Below are 13,080 nucleotides of genomic sequence, written 5' to 3'. Positions count from 1 at the left end.
GAATTGAAACTCGGTAAACTGAAATCCTGAGAATCTTAGCCTTGAAACACTTGGAAATCGATTTTGATCTTTGAGAAAGGTGAGAGACTTCTTTTGAAAATCTTGAAAACATAACCTTTTCCATGGAAAACTGTGGAAAAACTTGACTTGGTAAAACCGATTTTTAAAAATTCTCAGAGTTTCTTGAGAAATCGATTTCTTGAGAATGAAATTTTCTTAAGAAAATTATGAGAAAACCAATGATTTCATGATGCAAATGATATGAGTGAATGAATGTACTTTGAAAAGATTTTCTGAGAAATTTGTTGGAAAAATGTGTATTAAGTCAAAATAAATCCTTCACATATTCTGACTGTGGCCATGAACATGTTCAGAGCTTAATTGATTTAATGCACAATACTTTGCAAAATTGGAAATATAATGTGCATTTTAAGATAGCCTAAGAGTGTAGGCTCAATGTGACTGGTAGAGAGATGATGGATCTGGGTCACGTCCATATTCCGACTAGGGCCGTAAATATGGACTCCACCGAGTTCATCGACTCCCTAAGAGTTGGTGCACGTGTCATTCATGTACATCCATAGTGCTTTTGAAATAAAATGCATGAATCACATAAACAGGATATTGCATGAATTCAAACTATATGATATGCATCCTAGTCTAAGCAGAAAATTAAATCTCTTATTCCAAAATTTACATTATTACATCACTAATTAAATGAAATAAAAGAGATTGCAGACTTCAGCTCCTTCCTTTGAATATCCCTGTCCAACTTGAAACGGGGTTAGCTCAAATATGTGGGTTTTCCCAACATTTTCCAATAATATTCTGAAATTATTAGACTTAATTGGATATAAACCCTATTTTCATGCTTTCTTGATATTTTAAATGATGTAAATGCAAGAAATTCAATAGAAAATAGTTTGAAATTCGAAATTGTGGTCAAAATGACCAAAATACCCCTAATATTAAGGTTACACCTTAAAAATCAGGGTTTTTTGAAGGAAATTTTGGTAAAATTAAGATTTTGAAATTCGAATTGAAACAAATGATGATAAAATGCATGATGAGACATGATGACATGCTACTAAACACCTTAGGACTGTAAAATCAGAATTTTGACATGCTATCATTCAAAATAATGAATTTCGCTTGGATCCGGGTCTCGCGGGGCCCTGTTTTGATGATATGGATAAACCGAGCCTCAAATGAATTTCAAATGCTGTCAAATTCGGTATAGAGCATCTACCTATTCTGATAAACATTCTAGAATGTTAAAACTCATAAAATGACATGGTTTAGATACTAAAAGTTAAAGAAAATCCTAAAAAGGGTGAATTTCGCCTACGGACCCAAACCAAATGCAACACTTAACGCAGTAATACGAGAATTCTACAATAGAAACATCTGAGATTTTGCAGACTGCTAAATGACATAAAAAAAAGAAATTTTGTCTTTTACAGCCCCTGGATTTGAACTACGGTGAGTGCGGTAACGAGAATTTGGTTCTGACGGAGGCAAAATAAACCCGATCCGATATAAAATTATATAAAAAATAACATACTACCATAGAAATTTCTGATATTTAACTGAGGAACTAACGGCGCACACAGAAACAACTTTCATGTTTATGATTTTAGCATTTGATCAACAGAAACAGAGATAAAAATATGAATTTTCATGCCTAAATCAACAGAGCAGACGAATATGACAAAACAAGAGACTGACAAGCAAAATCTGAAACATATATTAATACTGTTTTAAAAATCATAAGCTTTCAGATTCAAATAGAGGACATCCCGAACATGACATTCACTTTTTACATATTCGGATTTGGAGCAATACCCATGGAGAACACATCGACTTAAGTTGATCCAAAATCTAAGATACCCAAATCTGGCTCTGACACGTGTCCTGAACTCTCGAATTTTTTTCAGATGTCACAAAAATTTTAAAAACTCTGATAAAATCATATTAAATACTAGACATCATTTTGAGTTCATTACATTTTTTGTATCTAAAATCGGACCTCATATGAGAGAGATCTTGATTTTACAAGTCGAAAGTAAACTTTCAAAACATATCCCGGGTAACAAAACCCGACCTACCATTTTGAAGTTTTAACGCAGTAAACAATTTCAAATCATTCCGAATTTTCGGAAGATTGCTAGGGACACCTAAAGGCGCATACTATGATTTTCTCAGAATTGTTAACAAAAAATAAATTCATGAAATGATGTGTGGACTGACTGACAAAAATAGAGAGTTACACAAATGAAGTTGAATGCATGAGATATTAAATAAATTCATAGAACATGATATTTAAATAAAATAAAACATAAATCTAACCCATTTTTAATGCATGAACATGATGAATGCATGAAATCTAATCAGGAAAGCATTAAAACATTTTTTTGATATATGTCATTTTATGAGAATAGCTCGATCCACCCCTCGGATGAGCTCTTTCTTCAAACGACAACACGAATCAAATCATGATAAAATCGATTGGAATAGGGGCTTAACTTGTGTTCTCCTACGGTTTTGGAACTCCCGAAATGAGAGGCTACCTCAATAATGGGCTTCAGAGGGGCATGAATCCAGAGAAAACCAAGAAAGAAAAAAAAATGAAATTATGAAGTTCAGTTCTCAAACAGGGCTCTCCTGAGCTGGGCGTGGGCTAGGGTATTTATAGAAATTTTGGAGATTTTCAAAATTCAAACACAGTGAATCTGGACCTTTCATGTGGCGCCATCTCAGGGCATGCCATTTTGATTTTTGAGAAAATAAAAATGAGAATTTTGTGGGTGAGACACCTCATCAGGGGATTTTTTTAGAAATTTTCAAAATGTAGCTTGATTTTCTCTGCAGGAGTCTCCCAAATGGCGCCACCTCAGAGGGTGCTACCTAGGGTTTGAAATTCAAAGTTTGCTTTTTGCAGGGAGCCCTGATGTGGTGCCACCTCATGGTGGGCTACTTTTATTTTAAATAAAATAAAAATAAAAAATAAAGCCAAGTGGGAGCTATGGAATGGCGCCACCTCAAAAGGTGTTTGAGATTTGAATCTAGAAGCAGTAGGAGCATGCCATGTGGTGCCACATCAGAGTGGCTCTTGACACGTGTCAGAAGAACAGGGCAGTGGGCTCAGAAGGTGCCACCTCAGAGGAGTTTGAGTTCTACTTTTTCTGATGAAAGGAGATCTGGACATGTGGCAGTCCAGGATGGTTCCATACCTGACAAGTGTCAGCTTGCTGGAGAAGGTTCTTCAGATGGCGCCACCTCAGGGAAGAAATTTGAAATTCAAATGAGGTTGGCTCTGGAAGAATAGAGGGTGGACATGTGACGCCACCTCAGGGTGGCTCCTACAATGCCATGTGGCAGGAGAGAGGAACAAGGGACATGTGGCGCCATCTCAGACCAGATGGAAAAAGTAAAGTTCAGGATTTGCGCCACCTAGGCCTTGTTTGAATTTTTTTGAATGGTTGCTTTTTCTGAAGAAGGCCAAGAGTGACACGTGTCCTCTGCTTTTTCTGAAGGAAGCTAGAAATGACATGTGTCACCTACTTTTCTGAGAAAAGTAGGGAGAGACATGTGTCATCCTGCTTTTCTGAAGAGAGTAGAAAATGACATGTGTCCTCTACTTTTCTGAGAAAAGCAGAAGGTGACATGTGTCACTTACAGGAGACATAATTCAAATGGCGCCACCTCAGGGGAGACAAGCTCTACTTTTTCTGGACAGGACAACACATGACATGTGGCATCTCATGGTGACCTTGGAATAACACATGGCACAGGGTGAAGATGGTGGACACTGACACATGGCATGGAATGAAGAGGATGTCTAATGACATGTGGTGGCATCTTAAGGTGGCCCCGCACTGACATGTGTCAGAGGATGGAAGGAGAGAGAAAATGACAAGTGGCATCAATCCAGGGACAAGGCTACTATATTTTTGGATTTTTTCTAAATTCAGGTTTTTCAAAAGAAAAGCCTATGTGACACCACCTCAACGTGGGTCCCACATTGCTTCTTTATTGAAATAAGGACAAGACAGTAAATCATTTTTTTTGAAATTTTCAAAAAATCTAGACTAATTGGCAAAACAGAAATTTTGAAAAGAGTTGGCCCCTATAGGGCAATTTTGTAAAAGGAAGATATTTGAAATTGTCAAAAAAGAAAAATCTGAGATAAGGTGGCTGAAATCCATATTGAAAACTATCCAGATTGTTTTCTTGATAAAATATTTTGAAATTCAGAGTCTTGGGGGTAAAATGGGAAGAATTGATAATTTTGAAGACCCAGGGTTTTGAAATTGATTTAAAAAAGAGTTGAAATTTAAATCTGGATTGAAAATTTTGAAATCGAGAGTTTTGGACCTCGAAATGACATGATGTGCAGTGCAGTGATATGAAATGTTCATGCAATGCTATGCAATGACATGTCTTATGAAATGTAATCCTGAACCGGGCTTTGGAGATTCTCGTCTTCTGTCAGGAGTAGAATTTTGAACATTTGAGCCAAAAATAGAGAAATTTTGAGAGTTGCAGATGCAATTTAGACTTCTGTAAGGTTGGGGATCAGAAAATGACCATTTTTACCTTCGACGATTTCCGGGGAGGTGAATGATGATGCTGGTAGGAAATGTCGGGGAGATGAGTGAAAAATTGGGGTGTTTACAAATGCCCCTCTTTGCTACTAAGTCGGCTTGTGGCCGAGCTTAGTGGCAAAGAAAAACACACCAAATTTGGGCTAAAAACAATGCCTTAATTAGAAGGATCTGACTGGGTATAGAGATATTAGCCTGGTGAAGATTGGTAGATATGAAATGGAGGATGAAGAGGAAAGATTCACTCTGCGAGAGTGAAGTTCAGGTTTTTGCCCTTAACCTGGATGGGACAGAAATACCTCGCATGGAACGAAGCTCAGGTTTGACCCTTAACCTGATTGGGGAATGAAATATCTCATCGAAATGAGACTCATGTTTGTACCCTTAACCTGATTGGGCGGAAAATGGAATACCTCTTTGAATGAGGCTCAGGTTTGTACCCTTATCCTGATTGGGCGGAAAATGAAATACCTCTTTGAATAAGGCTCAGGTTTGTACCCTTATCCTGATTGGGCGGAAGATGAAATACCTATTTGAATGAGGCTCAGGTTTGTACCCTTATCCTGATCGGACGGAAGATGAAATACCTCTTTGAATGAGGCTCAGGTTTGTACCCTTATTCTGATCAGGCGGCAAAAAAGAATACCGGAAGGTGAATAAGACAACTTTTCTTGAAGATGAACGAGGCGATGAAAATGGAATTGTAAGAGGCAATTTTGGAAAATGATCAAGACGATCCAGTGAATTTTCCATCAGTGTGAAATATGAATAAGGTAAGGAGTAAGATGACTCTTTCAACAACGCGAAAGATGGATATGGCAATTTTATGATAAGGTAACTCTTTCGGCAACGCGAAAGACAAACAAGGCAAACTCTTTCAGAGAAGAGTAAGGCAACTCTTTTGACAATGCAAAAGATGAATAAGGTAATTTTTCCAACGAAGAATAAGGCAACTCTTTCGACAACGCTAAAGACAGACGCAAGCGATCCAAAGGAGTAAGGCGATTCTTTTGACAACGCGAAAGATGATAAAAGGCAATCCAAAGGAGCAAGGCGATTCTTTCGACAACGCGAAAGATGATAAAGGCAATCCAAAGGAGCAAGGCGATTCTTTCGACAACGTGAAAGATGACAAAGGCGACTTAAAGGAACAAGGCAATTCTTTCGATAACGCGAAAGATGACAAAGGCAATCCAAAGGGGCAAGGCGATTCTTTCGACAACGCGAAAGATGACAAAGGCAATTCAAAGGAACAAAGTGATTCTTTCGACAACGCGAAAGATGACAAAGGTAATCCAAAGGAACAAGGCGATTCTTTCGACAACGCGAAAGATGACAAAGATAATCCAAATGAATAAGGCGATTCTTTCGACAACGCGAAAGATGACAAAGGTAATCCAAAGGAACAAGGCGATTCTTTCGACAATGCGAAAGATGACAAAGGTAATCCAAAGGAACAAGGCGATTCTTTCGACAAAGCGAAAGATGACAAAGGTAATCCAAAGGAACAAGGCGATTCTTTCGACAATGCGAAAGATGACAAAGGTAATCCAAAGGTACAAGGCGATTCTTTCGACAATGCGAAAGATGATAAAGGTAATCCAAAGGAACAAGGCGATTCTTTCGATAACGTGAAAGATGTCAAAGGCAATCTAAAGGAACAAGGCAATTCTTTCGACACGCGAAAGATGACAAAGGCAATCCAAATGAACGAGGCGATTCCTTTCGACAACACGAAAGATGACAAAGGTAATCCAAAGGAACAGGGTGATTCTTTCGACAACACGAAAGATGACAAAGGTAATCCAAAGGAACAAGGCAATTCTTTCGACAACGCAAAAGATGACAAAGGTAATCCTTTCGGAGAGAAGGCTAATCTTTCAACAATATGAAAGATGATAAAGGCAATCCTTTCGGAGAGAAGGCTAATCTTTCAACAATGTGAAAGATAATGAAGGCTATCCTTTCGGAGATAAGGCTAATCTTTCAACAATGTGAAAGATGACAAAGGAAAATCTCTCGAAGGGGTCAAGATGCATCAATATGGACATCAAGCTCTCACTTAACGTCAGGATAGCTAAAAAATATTGTCAAAATGATGAAAATTTTGTTGATTCAAAGTAATTGAAAATGATGCTCATTGTTGTGAAAATATTCCTTCTTTTCTACCTGAAGTATTACCTCCAAACAGGATTGACTTCATAGAATCAAGACTTTGAATCCAAATTGCTTGCGATTGACCTTCTTCAAAGAAGTTATCAATTTCCTTGATATGAGCAGGAAAGAGAATTTGATATTATGAAAGCAATTGATGAAAGAGTATTGATAATAGAATTTCACAAATTTAAAGAAGATTCTTGATAGATTTGGCAGTTTGATATCCTGGGAGCTTCTCTCATGATAATCTTTCTGCACTCTTTTGGGCTTCGGGAGAGTTTATTACATCATCCTTTATTTTGGAGATATCCTGACTTTTCTCTCTTTCTTGTTCCTCTCTTGCTCTCTTTTTGGAAGGGTACGTCACAAATTCCGTCAACTTGGAGATGTTTCGATCCTTATTTGACGATATTGGCTCATGGGTTTGAGATCTTTGGATGATAGCTAAAATTAAATATCTTTTAGGGATTGTCGGGAGGTTCATCGCATCTGCCATCATCTTGATAGTACTTTGGACTTTCCCTGGAAGGATCCGTCGCAAACTCCGTCATCTTGGAGATGTTTCAAATCTTCTTTGGCCCCGGGGGTCTACTCGCTTAATTCGCCTTCATCTTAACGACAAGTGAGAGATCCCTTTTGCGGATATTTAATTGCAGCTTAGGTGATTTTGAGGAGACAGGGTTTGGGTGAATTCTCTCTTTTCCTAGCGCTCAGGATATTTCCACTGCCTCATTTTCACAAGAATGATCTTTAAAAATGTGCCATTGACTGCGATCAATATGAATCATCTATGGCTTTGCAAAAACATTGAATCTTCTTTTCTGACCATATCGAGGATTTATCCTTCATCCTTTTGGTTGGCCAATAGAAAGAATCTGGATTTTGAATCCTTCTTCACAAAAAGTTTTGCCTTTTTGGAAGTAATACTGAAGGTAAACTGAGGTAGAATTTTGTGCAATAAAATTTTGAAATCAACAAGTAATTGATTGACAAATTGACAAAGTGTTCTTTGAAATCCTTAGTAAAAGAGATCACTTGACATCCGAATTGACACATCCATTTTCCTGGTATGAGAAGAGAAGAAATATTTCTTAATTTCATAAAAGCAAGTAATGAAAATATATTGATAAAAGAATTTCGCATAAGAAAAGAGGATTTCTGCCAATTTTGGAAATTTGATGTCCTGGGACTTTTCCTTTGATGATCTTTATGGCACTCTTTTTGAGACATTGAGCTTTCTCGGGTTTTTACATCATCCTTCATTTTGGAGATGTCCTAACTTTTCTCTCTTATTTTCGGGGAAGGGTACGTCACTAACTCCTTCATCTTGGAGATGCTCCGATCCTTTTTCTCAGAAATTATACTGGGAATATTGGCTCATTGGTTAAAAATCTCTTGATGATAGCAGCAATCAAATATCTTTTAGGGTTTATCGGGAGGTTCAGCGCAGTCGCCTTCATCTTGACGGTGATCTGAACGTTTTCTGGAAGGATCCGTCACAAACTCCTTCATCTCGGAGATGATCCGAATCTTCTTTGGCCCCGGGGGTCTAGCTCACATATTCGTCTTCATCTTGGCGACAATTGAGAGATCCCTTTTGCTGATATTTGATTGCAGCTTAGATGACTGAGGAGATATAGACTGAGTGGATTCTTTTTATCGCTCAGGATGTTTCTACTGCATAATTGCCAGAAAGTCGTCTTTAAACATGCACCATAGCCATGATCAACATCAATGAATATTTCTTTCGCTAATCATACCATGGATATTTCTTACGCCCTCTTGGTTGATCAACAGAGAGAAGATTTGAATTTTTCCCCTTTTCGCGAAAAGCTTCACTTTTTTGGAAAAATACTAGAGGTAATCTGAGGTGATTCTTTTGTGTGGTAAAATGTTAGAATCAACACATTTTTAGGAGATTGGAAAAGTTTTCGAGAATCCTTTATGAAATAATCGCTCAATATAGATTTTGATAGGACCTCGAGCTGGAAATTTTGATTTTGGCAATTTTGATCGGTAAAACTAGACTTTACAGGACCAACTTAAAAATGAAGTTAAGTAAAGAATTTTGGTAAAGGACCTTGGCAAAAGAATTTGATAAAGGACCAGTGTTAAACTGGAGTTTAAAGGACCAATTTGAGAAAACTGGAATTTTGAAGGACCAATGTAAATATTGGAATTTTGAAGGGCTAATGTAAAACTGAAATTTTGAAGAATCAATTTTGAGAAAATTTGGAATTTTGAAGGACCAATGTACACATTGGAATTTTGAAGGACCAGTGCAAAAACTGGAATTTTGAAGGACCAATTTTGAGAAAATTGGAATTTGGAAGGACCAATGTAAACATTGGAATTTTGATGAAGGACCAATTGGAATTTAAAGAACCAGTGTAAAACTGATATTTTGAAGGACCAATTTGAGAAAATTGGAATTTTGAAGAACCAATGTACACATTGGAATTTTGAAGGATCAACTGAAATTTGAAGGACCAGCGTAAAATCGGAATTTTGAAGGACCAATTTGAGAAAAATTAGAATTTTGAAGGACCAATTTGAGAAAATTGGAATTTTGAAGGACCAATGAAAACATTAGAATTTGATGATGAACCAATTGGAATTTGAAGGACCAGCGTAAAACTGGAATTTTGAAGGACTAATTTGAGAAAAATTGGAATTTTGAAGGATTAATTTGAGAAAAATTGGAATTTTGAAGGACCAATCTGAGAAATTGGAATTTGGAAGGACCAATGTAAACATTGAAATTTTGAAGGACCAGTGTAAAAACCGGAATTTTGAAGGACCAATTTTGAGAAAATTAGAATTTGGAAGGATTTTGATGAAGGACCAGTGTTAGACTGGATTTGGAAGGATCAATGTGAGAATTGGATTTGGTGAAGGACCAGTGTTAAACTGGATTTGGAAGGACCAACGTGAGAATTGGATTTTACGAAGGACCATTATAGAAGACTACACTGCTTCTATGAATGGTTTCAAGATTATCCCTTATTCTGAATGAGGAAAGAATAATATTGGGAAAACAAAGAGATAGAAATTAATGGAAGAAAAATTGAGGAAACTGATAAAATTGTCTTGCAAAAGAATTCTCACAGGTAGCATTTTTTTCTCCTATGAGGGGTCTCAGGATTATCCCTTATCTTGAATGGGAACATCTCGAAGAACGAAGGTCAGGTTTATCCCTTAATCTGAAAGGGTAATTGAAATAAGACTTGACAAGAAAAATTAATAAAATTTATAAAATTGATAAAGATGAATAAAAATTGATAAGACTGATAAAAATTGATAAATGAAAAGAATTGATAAAATTTGAGGAAAAGTGTTTGCTTGATCCTGCCTGCACGTGAGATCTTTAAAGTGAGAGGAGGATGTTCTTTTGAAAGATAAGTAAGAAGTCATTTGGGGAAGAAGATAAACTGCAAGGTTGATTTTGAAGAATGATCAGCGCGAGAGCTGATCTTTGAAGAAGAGTCAACAAGAAGGTTGATTTTTAAGAGAGATCAACATGATCGTTGATTTTGAAGAGAACGATTTGAACCCTGTTTTTTGGAAAAGAAGATCAACACGAGGGTTGATTTTGAAAAAGATTGAACCAAAGTTTTAAACCTTTTGGTGATCATGACGAAGATTTTGCAGAATTTTTTTTTTAGAATTTTATGGTTTTGAAAAACCCTCATAGGTAATATCATTTCTCTTATGGATGATGTCGGAATTGTCCCTCATCCTAAAAAGAGTAGGAATTTTGATAACAAAGAAGATTTTTGAAGTGTAAATGTAATTTTAACAATAAAAGATGCCCCAATATGGCAGAAGAAATAAGAATTGAACACAAAAGATATGAGGGAAATTGACATTTCATTGATAAGGAAAAAGACTAAAAGAAAAACTTGAATATTTACAAGTACGCGAAAAAAAAGATCAAAAGACTGGGGCTAACTTGCCCTACAAGATGACTGCAGAGAAACTTTGGCATTATCAGTTCTTTGAATGGTCTGGGAAAGGTTTGGTCAGGACAGCGGGTTGCTCTTCATCTTCATCCTCTATCAAAAGATTTTTATCGATGTAGTCCTGGATGATGTTTTTGAGCACAAAGCAGTGTTCAGTATAATGCCTCAATGCTCGGTGAAACTTGCAGAATTTGTCCTTCCATTTTCCCAAGGGGACTGGGGGATCAGCAACTCTCGAAAGTTTAATGATATATTTGCTCAACATATACTCCAGAACCTGCTCGAGAGATTGTTCCAAAAAAGTGAATTGGCGGTCATAACCCCAACCGTCCCGCTTTATCTTTTCTTTTTGTTTGGCTAGAACCGGCTTGTCATTCTGCTTGAAGGGTTCCTCTCGCTGCCCTGTATGTTTGTTCTTGCTATCCTTGTTGCTACTACCGCCAGAGTTTGCTGAAAAGGTATAATTCACCTTCTTTTTTGAATCTTGATTACTCTTGATGAGGGTGATGCCCTCATATACCCCATTGTCCATACCCATCTCGAGCCACTCACCTCGTTCAATAAGTTCGATGAATGATTTTGACGGGTAGGTAAAAATAAGGCTCCTGAGAGGTTGAGAGAAATTGTTCAAGATGACTTGGAGTGCGTGCTTTTCTGAGATGGGGTTTCTCATTTTGTTGCATGTATCTCTCTACCTCCGAATAAAATCTATGGCCTTTTCTTTGTCCTCTTGCTTCAGATTATACAAGTGATTGAGGGTTGGCAGTGCCTCAGTGTTGAACATGAATCACTCCACAAATAGGTTAACAACTTTATCAAAATCTCGCAGCTCAACGGGGTTGATGTGCTCTACATACCATTTGGCAGCTATGTAATGTCTTCTTTTAAATCGTTGTAATTTTGAAAAGATTTTTATATGAAAAACATGTGAAAACCAGACATCAAATAATAAAAACCGGTTCTCACTAGTGGATGAGACCGGGTCGAACTCAGGGAACAGGAATATTTTGTATTCAAGTACACAAATCTAAACTATTCTTTATTGTCAAATTATTGAAATGTAAAAATGTTCAGAAAAGGTAAAAACAACTAACTATTACAACAAATGAATACCCTTCGCAGAGGGCGTAAAGTGCAATATTTACAAACCCAATTAAATTCCTAATTCTAAAAATAAAAGCAAAACAAAGCTTTATTCTTCGTACTTCATGTCACGTAATCGCTTCCGCTCCCGTCTTGTGCTATCCTGCACAGATTAAACGAACACAAGCAGTACCAGAGATAGAAACTAAAACTATACTAAATTGACTAAATGCTAAAAATACAAAGAAAATTAGGCAAGAATTCTAAATGACAATTTCAAATGAAAATGAATTCTAATTAAATCTAACTAACTAATTACTGATTACAAACTAATTAACAATGCTAATTATCCAACTAACAACTAATTACAACTCAATTAACTAGTATCTAACAATAGAGTAAACTAATCATTTAACTAATAGTAGAATACTCTAATTAGCATAGGAAAGCAAAACAGAAAATTAATGAATGAAAAATCATGCAATTAATGAATAACAAAGACAAGAATTTCAACCTGGAAAAACATTGAACACACATGAATTCAGTATTAAAAAAAACAAGAAAACAACAGGTGAAAACTAAAAAAATGAATGAAAAACAGAAATTCAACCGATCGAATGCTATATGCATAAACAGGAAAATTGCATAACTGAAGAAAAGCAGAAAATGATTTTCAGTAAATGAACAAACAGGGAAAACAAAGAATTAAAAAAAACAACAGAAAAACAAAGAAGTGAAAGAATCGAAAATTTAATGTGATTATGAAATGAAAATGCTATGATGTAACAAACAAATAGAACAATGAATGAATCAACGAAAACTAACTAAAGAATAGAAGATCGGACAATGAAAAACAAAAATATGAAACAACAACGATCTATATAATTTTTTTTTAGTTTTTCTAAAACAAACACCTCACGACAGAATCGATTGAAAAGAATGTGGAAAAAGAAGAAGAAGAACGTGGAAGAATAAATGCTGAAGATGTAGATTAGCAGAAGAAGAAGAAGAATAAGAAGTGGAAGAAGATGAAATTAGAAGAAGAGGAGAACAGATCGGCTGAAGAAGTGGAAGAAGAAAAATCAGAGGAATAAGATGAAGAGGAGGAAGAAGTAGAAGAAGAAGTTCTGAAAAAGAAGAAGAAGAAGAAGAGGATAAAAAAAAGTACTCAGCACTCACCGTGAATCTGAGGGTTAGAGGAGAATGTGGCGACCTCCACCACCACTGCCATCGCCGGAAGGAGGAGCTTCCACCATTGCCATCGCCGGAAG

Source organism: Nuphar pumila, chromosome 7 (assembly GCF_984573655.1).
Source record: "Nuphar pumila chromosome 7, dmNupPumi1.hap1.1, whole genome shotgun sequence".
Classification (NCBI taxonomy): Eukaryota; Viridiplantae; Streptophyta; class Magnoliopsida; order Nymphaeales; family Nymphaeaceae; genus Nuphar; species Nuphar pumila.
The sequence above is the reverse complement of the archived record's forward strand: the minus strand, read 5'-3'. Positions refer to the sequence as shown.